At 38.5% G+C, this 12,385-nt stretch overlaps 2 long non-coding RNA genes across 7 annotated transcripts; one reads left to right on the top strand and one right to left on the bottom strand.

The window, feature by feature from the left end:
• Positions 1–6,785: 6,785 nt before the first annotated feature.
• On the bottom strand, positions 6,786–7,920 carry LOC131251389 (uncharacterized). Of its 6 annotated transcripts, none has more exons than XR_009173803.1 (5): positions 7,752–7,920; positions 7,519–7,608; positions 7,297–7,394; positions 7,172–7,236; positions 6,786–7,060 (listed from the first exon to the last, which is right to left on the bottom strand). It is a non-coding gene; the product is annotated as an uncharacterized LOC131251389 (long non-coding RNA). The 6 variants fall into 6 exon arrangements; XR_009173806.1 differs by having other exon boundaries at positions 7,833–7,896; XR_009173801.1 differs by having other exon boundaries at positions 7,297–7,608; positions 7,752–7,916.
• A 606-nt stretch (positions 7,921–8,526) lies between these two features.
• Positions 8,527–12,155, top strand: LOC131251390 (uncharacterized). Its single transcript, XR_009173807.1, has 2 exons — positions 8,527–8,756; positions 11,889–12,155. It is a non-coding gene; the product is annotated as an uncharacterized LOC131251390 (long non-coding RNA).
• Positions 12,156–12,385: the final 230 nt, after the last annotated feature.

The raw sequence follows: 12,385 nt of genomic DNA, 5'->3' as shown, positions 1-12,385 counted from the left end.
TTTTTCCTCATTTGATTTGGGACATTGTTCTGAGGAAAGCTTGAAGTGAGCCTTCTGGGGAGCGCTTACTGGCTTTGCCTGGTCCATCCCATACTTGATCAACACTTTTTCAAGGTATTTTGCCTGTGATAACTATACCCTGCTTCTCTTCCTGTCTTTATGAATATCTATGCCGAGAACCCTCTTTGCAGCCCCCAGATCTTTCATCTCGAATGTCCCTGATAACTGAGTTTTTAATATGTTGATTTTAGACATATCATAATAGATAATCAACATATCATCAATATACAATACTAGGATGATGAATTTACCATCACTCAGTGTCTTGTAATAGACACAATGATCATATTCACTCCGAGTAAATTTCTGACTCAACATGAAATAATCGAGTTTTTTTATACCACTGCTTAGGCAACTATTTTAGGCCGTACAACGACCTCATTAACTTGTAAAATTTTTTCTCTATCAATTTAATTTTGTAGCCCCTCTGGTTGCTTCATGTATATCTGCTCTTCCAACTCCCCGTGCAGGAATGCAGTCTTGACATCCATCTGTTCTAGCTCAAGATCGTATTGAGCAACCAACGCTAACACGAATTTGATAGACACCTGCTTAACCACCGATGTGAATATCTCTGTGAAGTCGATTCCTTCTCTCTGAGCATAACCCTTCACAACCAATATAGATTTGTATCTATCATATTTTCTTTTAAATAACCACTTGTATCTGATCGCTTTTCGACCCACTGGAAGCTCCACTAGCTCCCACGTGTGATTTTTATACAACGAGTCCATTTCATCATCCATAGCTGCCTTCCACTTTTCTGCATCAGGATCACTGAGAGACTCCTGAATAGCAGACGGGTCCCCCTCATTTGTAACGAGAGCATATACAATATTAGATTTGTTCCTGTACCTTGCCGGTACCTACGATCACGCGGTGGGTTTCTTCTCACAGGTGGCTACTCCACCTGATCTTGTACCTCTGTCTGCGTATTTGTCTTTGCCTGAGTATCATATGTGTCAATCTAGATGTCTACGATCAACCTTTCTGGTTCCTCTTTCTCTTCTTGATCATTCTTGCGAAATAGGGAGCTTTCATCGAATTTGACGTCACGGCTAGTGATGACCTTGCGTGTGACCTTGTCAAATAACCTGTAACCTTTTACACCAACACCATAGCTAACAAAAATGTACTTTTTAGCTCTACGGTCTAGCTTATCTCTCTCAACTGACGGTACATGAGAGTAAACTTCACAACCAAATATGTACAAATAGAGTAGTCAATCTTATAATCACTCTATACTTCCTATGGGATCTTACATTTAATTGTCGTAGAAGGAGACCGGTTCACCAAATAGCAGGTTGTGTTGATGACCTCTGTCCAAAGGTCCTTGCCCAGTGCAGCATTACTTAACATGCATCGGGCCCTTTCCAAGAGAGTCTGATTCATTCGTTCAGCCACATCGTTTTGTTCGGGCGTGTAATGCACTGTGTTGTGCCTAATAATCCCTTCATCCTTGCAATATTCATTAAACTTAGTGGAAGTGAATTCTTCACCCTGATTGTTTTTTCACCATTATCTTCCATTATTTAAATATGGTGAAAACTTCAGATTTACATTTTATGAAGTAAACCCAAACTTTCCTAGAGTAGTTGTCAATGAATGAAACAAACCATGATGACCCCCCAATGGAAACCTCTAGCGATGACCCCCATATGTCAGAGTGCACATAATTAAGCACTCCCTTATATACATTTTTTCTAGATTTAAAAGATAATATAGATTGTTTATCATATATAGAATGCTCGCATATATCTAAATCAGAATTTTTAAAAGATGGAATCAAACAATGATCAGATAGTACCTTGATGCCTCGCTTGCTCATGTGGCCCAGATGAGCATGCCACATACATAGAGACGTAGAATCGGCAATAGTTGTTGCCACTTCACCTACTGAAGTGCTCCCGATTAACTTGTAAAGGTTTCTGTACCTTTGCGCTCTCATAACCACGAGTGCCCCTTTTGAAACTTTAAGGACACTGTCAATATCAGTGAACTTGATCCCTATAGCCTCGAGTGCACTGAGAGAAATCAGACTTTTCTTCATATCAAGAACGTGCCTGACATCAGTTAGGGTACGCTCCATCCCATCAAACATCTTGATGCTCACAGTACTAATAGCCACAACATTACAGGCATTGTCATTACCCATAAAAACCTATCTACCATCACATTCCTTGTACTTGGCGAACCAACTCTGATGAGGAGTCATGTGATATGATGCTCCCGTGTCAAGGATCCACTCATCTTTAAGATTGTCATGCAAGTGTTCGACCATAGACACGGAAGAACATCACCACCACTTGTCTCTTCACAAGATGTGACAACATTGGCCTCCTTAGAAGAAGTCATTGAGTTTTCTTTCTTCACTTTAAGATTGATATAATCCTTTTTCATGTGTTCAGTCATCCCACAGTTTCGGCACTTTAGTTTTCCTTTGCCCTTGCCCTTGCCCTTGGATTTGGATTTAGGTCTTGAGGATCCTGTACCTCGATCAGTATTCCTTCACCTCGTAATTAGTGCATCAGAAGATGTCCCCATATCACTGTTTAGCTTTCTCATGGCCTTCCCTTGAAGGGCTAAGATAACGACATCGACACTCAAGGTTTTATTTGCGGTGCATATTATGTCTTTGAATGACTTATACGATGCCAGAAGAGAATTCCACAACATACATGCTTATTCCTCATCTTTAATCACTTCTTCCATATCCACCAATTTGCAAACTAATTTATTATAGTTGCTGAAGTGAGCCTTAAGATCTCCACCCTCTGCCATCTTGAAGTTATACCACTGTAGCTTCAAGTGTAGGTGATTTTCAGAGGATTTTCTCGCATAGATATTATATAATTTCGCTCATAAACTAGCTACAGTTTTCTCCCTCAAAATATTATAGAGAACCTCATCCGTGAGACATAAACAGATTGAGAATAAGGCCTTCTTATCAAGGGTATTCCATTTATCATCAGTCATAGTAAACTTTTTCGCCTCAAGAGCACTATCCTCCCCTTGCTTGGTTAAGGAACTGATCATCTTGATCTTCCATGACTCAAAGTTATTTTTACCTGAGTACTTCTCCATATCATACCTAGTACTTTCCATTATTGCTAATCCTATAGATCTCGATCTGTGCCCCAACGATAGGTTTATTACCACTTGTTCTGGGTTGAGCTTCGGAATCACATAGAGATGGATCTAGGATAACAATCCAAGAGCACCAAGCAAACATAAGAGAACACAAAGATTTAACAGGGAAAACCCTTTTGGGAAAAAACCACGGCACAAAGCGACAAAAAATTCACTATGAAAGCACATATTACAAAGATAGAGGACTTACCCGGCTTGAGCAATCCTCAAATCTCACCTTTTCTCCACCCCTTGAAACCTTAGAACTCTTTTAAAAACCTTAGAATGCTTTAGAATTCCCTTAGAATTCTTCTCAATCCCGTATATACCCCTTTATATAGGTTTAGAAAGAAGCCAACATGGAATAGGAAATAAAAATCACAGAATCTGCGTTTTCGCAAACAAATTTGTGTAAACCTTCGATGACATCGAACTAGCGTCGATGTCATTGAAAAATGACAGAATATGTCCAGCAAGTAGGGGCGAAAATCTGAAAAATATTTAATGGCATCGACCGACTTCGATGTCATCGAACTGGCTTTGAAGACATCGAAGCTGGTTCGATGTCATCGAACCATGCTGACAGATTTAAGATATTTGTTATCAACAATAAATCCTATCCCATTTAATGTCACACATTAAGGATTGAGCCTTCTGTTTATTCATCATTGCAAAGATGAATTGTATCAATTACAAAATCCCTCATTGATATTTGTTGCATTTAAATTTTGAAATGTAATAGAAAACAAACTTTTTCAAAATCCAATTAGATCTTTAATAAAAAATCTAAGAGAATAGTTTAGATCTTATCTCAATGTGATCAAGATTGTGTAGATAAAATTTCCATGATATAGTTGTAGATGCCGATCCTCTAATAAAAAAAGTCTCTTCCTGATTAATCTTAAAAGTGAGAGGTGAAAAAAATCCTTGTCTACTCCTCTAGTAGGGTTCAAGGAAGATGCACACTAGCCCACGTATTCTACATGTATGAAGGAGAGATGAGGAAGGGTGTAAATTTAAGAAGGGAGGTGTCTAGCTCTCTCTCTCTCTCTCTCTCTCTCTCTCTCTCTCTCTCTACTAAGTGATGCCTGAGAGGCTGGTGTCCAAGGTTTTCTTCTCTAGCCCCCTCTCCTCTCAGATAGGATTTATAAATAAGGAGGTATTAAAGTTTCAATGATGCACACTAATATGGTGCTTTACCTCCTTTTGAACTTTAAAATACCCTACTTTGAAGGAAGTTTGTTAATGTTACGCCTCCAATTTTGAGTCCATGGTTATAACTAACCCCGGCTTGGATACTCAAAGGACTAAGTTCTCATTCATATAAACATGATAATCACATTCACACATAAATATATATATAAATAAGGAAAAATCTTCTATAAAAATTCCAAATCAATTTCATTCACTTAGCTACTTTATTATAGAGAATAATGAACTTAAACATTTATCTTATTGAAGTCTTGGATCCGTTCCTCGATCCTCTTAACACATTCCTTATCCCAAAATATTATCAGTCTTAAGAAGAGTGAGCTTACATGTAATATCCTAAAATTTTTTGTGCACGAGTAAGTACACGAGTGCTTTCCCACATGTGTAAACATGTATAATTTAACACTTAGATTTTGTTTTTAAGAGTTATATAAATGAACACACATGTACACACCCTTAGACTCACATACACCTCCTTATGAACTTTAAACCCTTATTTGTCATCATATACTCGATCATTTATTAAACTAGACATTGAAAACACAAATCATCACTAGATAAAGATATCTGATCGTCCACTTCGATTTTGGACCACCTAATCATAGTAAATCAAACCCTAGATTGTCATATCTGTCCATAAAAGCATCTGATCAACATTCAGATCCATTCATCTTACTTGTTACCCAAGTATAAGCTTAACTTACCGTCGGAATCGAGATTTAATGACCCCACTTCCAAGTACATGTACATATAACTCTTCTATATGTCCCGAGTTCATATATCATAACACACTTAATCTATCGACTATTTGAACCATTGAGAATACACCTTGTGGACCAATCAAGCTGTCCAATCATTTAATTTTAATGTGGACCCTTACATCATCATTAAATAGATAATGGACATGATTTAAGCCATTTATACCCGAGCATCAACGAATTTGAGCTTTACATCATGATCCTGATATACATAGGAGTATTTTACATCATTAAAATCAAATTCTAATGGTTACATATAAACCATTGATCATCTTCAGTTTGGATATGTACATACTCGACACCGAACATTAGAAAATCTATTTCTAGGAACCCAATAGCGATAATTTTTTTTTAAAAAACTTAGCCTAATAGACCCGTACATCATCAATTTTGGGATCTAACTCATGAGATCTACAGTCCAACAGATTTCACATCATATCCATTGGATGACCTACCTAAAAATCAAACAATGACAATCATCAAGACATGTAGGTGTCCCCCATTGAATCCATTAGTTTACTTTTCGCATCAGACCATGCCTAGACCTATTTCCAGAGTCCCCAGAATTGACAAAGAATCCCATAAAAAATACAATTTATAAATCTAAAAAGAATTTGGTAATCGCGTGTATATCCTACACCATGTACCTTCATGCGATAAAAACATAATCCAACCATTACACTACACCAAAATCGTCAAACTGGTATGGTTGGAAATTTGGTTTAGAAACGGCTCTAAGCCGTTCCTGATTGGAAATGGTAATCAGCCGTATTGGAATTGTTGTGTTATAGGTTGTTCTTTCCACTGTTTTGTTGGTGTGTCCCAATTAAGTGTTGGATCTTGTTATTTCTTATGATTTTGTTTTATTTTTTTAATTTTGAAACAGATAGACAGAATGGATTCTATTAAAAACCTCTGAGTGGACCCCACAAGGCCTAGGAGGCACGTTGCTCTATATCTGCTGTAGACTACCGATGGGTTTTAACCCTTTCCTAACGCCAAAATCCCTAAAATCCCTCATTTCGCATCTCCATCGCCGTCTCCGTCTCCCTCTGTCAATCTCCCTTTCTTTCAATCTTTCGATCTCAACCTCTCTCTTGATCTCTCTCTCTCTCTCTCTCGATCTCTTCTCTTTCGATCTCCCTCTCACTACAAGAAAAATGGCATTACCGGCAGCCAAAACCGCCGGTATTTACCGGCGGTCGGCGGCTGCTGCAAAAGGGGAGTGTTGCTGTACATATACCGGCGTTCATCCTTTTTAGTGGCGTTTTTGGCTCCCGCTGCTAAAAATTTGCCTCTACCGGCGCTTATTATCATTCACCGGCGACTCTACTGACTGCCGGTAGAAACTGTAAAAGCGCCAGTAGAAACTACAAAAGCGCCGCTAAAAACGACATAAAGCGCCGTAAAAATTTCTTAAATGCCGGTAAAAACTTTAAAACCGCCAGTAAAATATATGAGCAACGTAAGTAAATTTTGCAATAAACGCTGCTAAAAGTAACAACAAACGCCGATAGAAAGCTATAACAAATGCTAATGATAGATTTAAAATGCTGATAAAATCTGTTTAAAACACCATTAAATCATTTGCAGTGTAAAAGAAAAAATAATAGAAACAATTAAAAATTCTACTAGGCTGAATCTTCTAAATCAAAAGACCTTTACAGACTTAAATTAGCATTCAAACACAACCTGTAAATCATTTACAACCAGCCTCATTTACAGGGGGCCTGAGAATGAAAGGTTACATAATGGACAGAAAATTTACAAATTGAGATACAAGGAAAAGCAAAAGGAAATAAAAAAATCAACGGACTTCAACGACACCCAAGGTGAGACTTCTCAAATGCACCCCAAGAACCAGAACTCATGCCATATAGAGGACCTTTGTCAGCACCACCCTGCCATGCATAGAGGTCAAGTAATAAAATAGTATGTACACTTATAATCTGAGTTACACAATCTAAAATTAAATTTTTATTCATAAATATTTTCTGCAAAAACAACCATACCGAATGAAGTCCATATCCATCCCCATATGAAGCAGCAAAGCCCCCGTCTGTTACCAATGCTCCACCTTTAGTTACCAATGCAAAGACAAAAGTTTACAAAACAAAATAAAATAACCAATAAATACTTGTAACTAGTAGATGGAGGAGAATAGCTATGGATTTTTTTTTTTTTATATATAAATATGTGGACAGATTTTTCTTCCCTTTTTCTTCAAGGATAAAACTGCATCATAAGCATCATAGCATGCAACTCAATATGAGCCTTTTTACAGAAGCATTAACTAGCATGCAACTCAATATGGATGGACTTGAATTCAGCACAAGGAAAGCCATATAGTGGCTTGTACCTGATGAGCAGCTTTGATCATGCATCCATGTAAGCATTGTGGACCCCTAAGCCTACACTCTATATAGTTACTTCCACTTTGAATAAGCATCTTATAACCAAAGATAAATACATAATACAAGTCAAACATTATGAAAACCCTTCGTTATATTAAAGCAATGAAGATTGGTAAGAAAAATAATAATAATAATAATAAGCCAAGGGTGTGGGGCCCTTGCTTTTGGTGATCCTTACATGGAATGGACTTGCCTGATTTTTGGACCGTGGCATCAAGAAGTGGGGAACCACCTGATGGAAAGCTTGGATATTGCACACCTTCTAGCCAGGCCTGTGTTGGATTGTAAGAGAGCTGGGTTGCACACGCTCGAGGCTTTCCGATCTCAATGCATCTATGTAAGCATTCGACATAAGGATAATTGGTGGTTGAGGTCCATTTCTTGGCTCAAGCAATTATGGACAAGCCAAGCACACATGATTGTATATTTTGATGATCTGAAACATCCCTCCTTTGATGGATCCTATGTATCTGGACAGACTGAAAATTACTTTGGCAATTGCATTTTTATCATAGGAATGGTATCCCTCAAACAGGGCTAAAAGCAAAAATGGTTAAAGTTCATCAAATCTATAAGGTGTAAAAACACACAATGATGAAAGGAAAGTTTAAATGCTCAGACCAGCTCTACTTTTATCCAAAGGGGCATCAATGTTATAGTCTTCAACCATACATCCATGTGTGCCCATTCATCGATAGAGAAAGATGGTCTCACAAGTGAGATCCACACAAAACATTCTTTATTGAGGTAATTCATCCAACAGTTGGTATGCATGATGTACAACATCTATTATACAATGTTCTATCTGAAGGATTACAGAGTACTATTTCGATTTTTAGTTTGTACAAGTGAGCCCATTGGTCAGTGACCGAAAATGTCACTAGCAAGATTTGGTATAACAGAAAAATTACCAACAAAAAAAAAGGCAAAAAGGACAAAATAAATTTGGACCATGCACGTGTGCCAACTCTACACATGTGAATGACCATGGATGCAGGTCCAAGAGTAGCATTCCTTCAGATAAAGTTGTCTAACACCCCTAGTGAAGTACTCCCAAGTACAAAACCTACTACAAGCACATGCATACACTCATAAAGGTAAAGGATTTATAGAACTTCACCTGATCCACATCAAGAGATTTGTCAAAACCCTGTACAAATAAATAAATTATTGCTTTGTATCTGTTCTTACGCTAATGCTTCTGTAATGCCCTGAAATTTAGGGGTCGAGCATAACTTAGCTCCCGAGTTCCAAAACATCACTTATGCAACATATGTAATGATGGATGTATGTTGTCTGTATGAGTGCATAAAACATGGAATAGATTAAGCCAAACTGCAAACATAATCCAGGGATAAGTGAAAAACGCAAGCGGAAGACTTAAAGAAATATATGTGTACATGTGTAAGTCCCTGTGGTATGTATGCTCTGCCAGGTCATAATACAAGTGTTTATCTTCAAAATACAAGTATTAAAATGAAGTTATCAATCCCAAAAGAAAACCCAGAATCTCCGTCGATCAGGACATGGCTCACATGAACCCGCCTGAGAACTGCATAATAGAAAACGCATCCTCATCATCCTCGAACTCCTGCTCTGCCTCAGGGGTCGCGTCATCATCTGCATCTAAGACAGAGTCTGGTTGGTGTTGAAACACCATCCCAGAATGTGGGAGTGAGTGATCAACTCAGTGGAACTATACAGTAAAAGTTAACATGATATTAAATCAATCAAGTAGTAATGATAAGGCAATACAATTAAACAAGTCTAAAGTACTCTTGTTAATGCAAGGATGTATGTATAAATGATGCATGCCCTCGCCTGCACTCCCTCAGTGTCTTCATCTTACGTTACGCATGACAACCTCCCGCAGTGCCAACGACTTCTACGCACATGCAATGTAGTGCATGAACATGATTACCAAGTTATTATTAGTTCTTTTCATACAACATGATTGAGAAGCTAAGGTACCTTCCTCATATCAATTTCCACACAGTGATCCATTCTAGGGTTGTCAGTCCTAGGAAATATCATACGATCATATGGTTCTAGGTCGCTGCAAAGGGCTTGTCACCAATCAATGCATGCATATCATACCTTAGTTACTACGCTAAGGCTTGTTGCCTTAATGCAGTATCGCAGTATGCGCGAGGTCACTACAAAGGGCTTGTCACCAATCAATGTAGGCCGACAGCGTGAATATAGTGTCCCATACCACCATAATCGGCTCACGAGTCTGGTGTGCTCACTGGTCACTACAGGGAGGCTCGTCACCCCAGCGTAGTCCGACAGCTCGACCACGGTGTCCCATACCACCATGTCCGGCTCGTGAGTCTTAGCGGATCAAGGTACAACGGTTAATGGGATTTCATCGGTAAGTTTGGTACCCTAGATTCAAACAATAGCGTCCATACATGGTGAACATACATCGGACAATCGGGTTACTTGACGAACTCGACTAGCACGAGCGCACGTTGGGTTGAACGACATAGAGTGTGCAAACACTCCGTGTGGCCAAACCACTGCCGACAACTCTAATACGACTCGGGTTCATCAAACACGTCCTTCGTGGCGAAAGCAACCTCAGCCATGAACTCAAGGCCGATTACCGATTTCCTGGACTATTCCATAGTCCCAAACATATTCCATTACAACAGATATTCATATCAACACTTTAGAACAGTAATGGAACAACAACCCAAATCATACAGTATGTGAGCATTTGAAGAATATCAACTTAACATGGATTTCAACATAAGTAGTGCTTGAACTTAAAGAACAAAGATTGTAAATTGAATGTAGAAAATCATACACACCGATAGGAGAGTTGAGAATCTCTTCTCAATGCCCGTAAATAGGATAATATATTACACATTAGATCATGTAGACATTTCTACAAACACTTAGACTGCATATTCCAACATACATAACATATGTTGGTGATAACACATATTTGGACAATTCCTTTTGCCAAGGAGTTGACACACATACAACTAGTACAAGTATACGACAATTAATCATGGCAAACACATGTTTGTATTATATACATATACGATACTTTATACATACACATAGAATACACAATTCTCAACATAACTCATATATATCAGGAACACAATATAAACATCACATTTGGCATGTGAAATTACACCCACAACAATAATAAATCATTATCTAACATTGAAAGCCTTGAAAACCATAACCTATACGAATATAGTCTGCACCTTAAACTAGAAAAAGCACACCGAACTGATTCAGACGATATGTCTTCGTCAATGGCAACTAGATAACCTAAGGCAAGAATAGTAATGAGCTACATCAACACAAAGACTATTCTAAGCTCTAAAATAGACTAGGGTTAGATTAACTTACCCAAGGATGAACTTAGAATCGCCGGAATAACGATTCAGAAGTGATAGTTTAAGGATGCAGGAAAACAAGAAAGAATCTCCAATGATTCACCAACTTCTCTCTTACTTTCTCTCTCTTTTTCTCTCTCTCTTTTAGCTAGGGTTTAAGAAATTCGTATGGAATAGAGAGTGAGGGTTTTAAGGTCTTTATATAGGCCTAACATTGATGAAAATAGCCCCAGGGCCAAGGTATACTTAGGTTATAACCAAATCAGGCCACTCTCGATCCAACGGAGCACTTCTGGCGGTCCTTTTTCCACGTGCGGTCGGACTTAAGCTCACTGACCATGGATCTAGGTCAGACTGAGTTTTCGTATCGATCGGATCTACAGATCAGCCGTGGCGGACCAATCTCAATTTAACGGTCACCGAAACTCGATCAGCTCCACAAGCATTATGACATGCCTGGGCTACCTTCCCTGATCCAAGAGTGAAATTGGGTCAGAATCCAACGGTCAGATTGCTTAAAATCGTCGCGCAAGCGACACGACTCAGATTTCATAAAATCATATTTAATTTCTCACCGTTCTCACCCTCTTCACTCCGGACTCAAGCAAATCGACTTAGGACATCATCTGGACTTGATTTCTGAGGTGATGGTCAATCCCAACAAGGTGACCATAACTGTCTAAGATCATCGCTATCGGACTTTCGACGCGCGGTCCAAGTCCGATCCAAAGCTTCCAAAAATTCTCGAGAGCAACTGGATTTAGCGTTGAATCCCAGATTTCAGAGTAACTTAGCGCTAACGATTCTACAGGTTTTGAGTCCTGTAGATCAAATTCAAAGTGATTGATACTAATTTCACAAGCAATCGAGTTTAGCGTTAATTAACCCACACATAACTTCTCAAGGATGTGAGGTAGTACTCGGGTCTTAGCACGAAATTTTTCGGGTCATTACAGCTTCTAGGTCTCTATAAGTAGACAATGGCTAAAGGACTAGCTAGACTTAAACTTCACTGATGATTCCTTGTTTCCTCCTGCTTCCCTGTCAGTTTCAGGCTACATTTTCAAAACAATAGGTTTATGATGCATATAATATCCAATATACTTCTAACCAGTTGGAGTATCCAGCTTTGTGTGATGCCTAGAACTAAAAAGAAATAGGGAAAAAGAGAGAAAAAGAAAGAGAAGGAAAAGAAAAGATTCACACAACCTGATGCATTGGAACCTTGTAATTCAATTCATCTGGAGCTACTTCAAACTTCTAATGTCTCACTCAGTTTCAACATAAGGAGCATTTAACAAAGTTTTCAACACATCGAGAGAATTTGGTGAATTTCAAATAATGGAGGAGGGTTGGCAATATTATAACACTAGTGGGTGCCTTTGTATTTTGAAATGACAGGAGAAGGAAGAAATCAACGGATCTGTCATTATAGCAATGGGCGATACTAGAA

This window comes from Magnolia sinica, chromosome 7, assembly GCF_029962835.1.
Source record: "Magnolia sinica isolate HGM2019 chromosome 7, MsV1, whole genome shotgun sequence".
Classification (NCBI taxonomy): domain Eukaryota; kingdom Viridiplantae; phylum Streptophyta; class Magnoliopsida; order Magnoliales; family Magnoliaceae; genus Magnolia; species Magnolia sinica.
The sequence above is the reverse complement of the archived record's forward strand: the minus strand, read 5'-3'. Positions and strand labels throughout refer to the sequence as shown.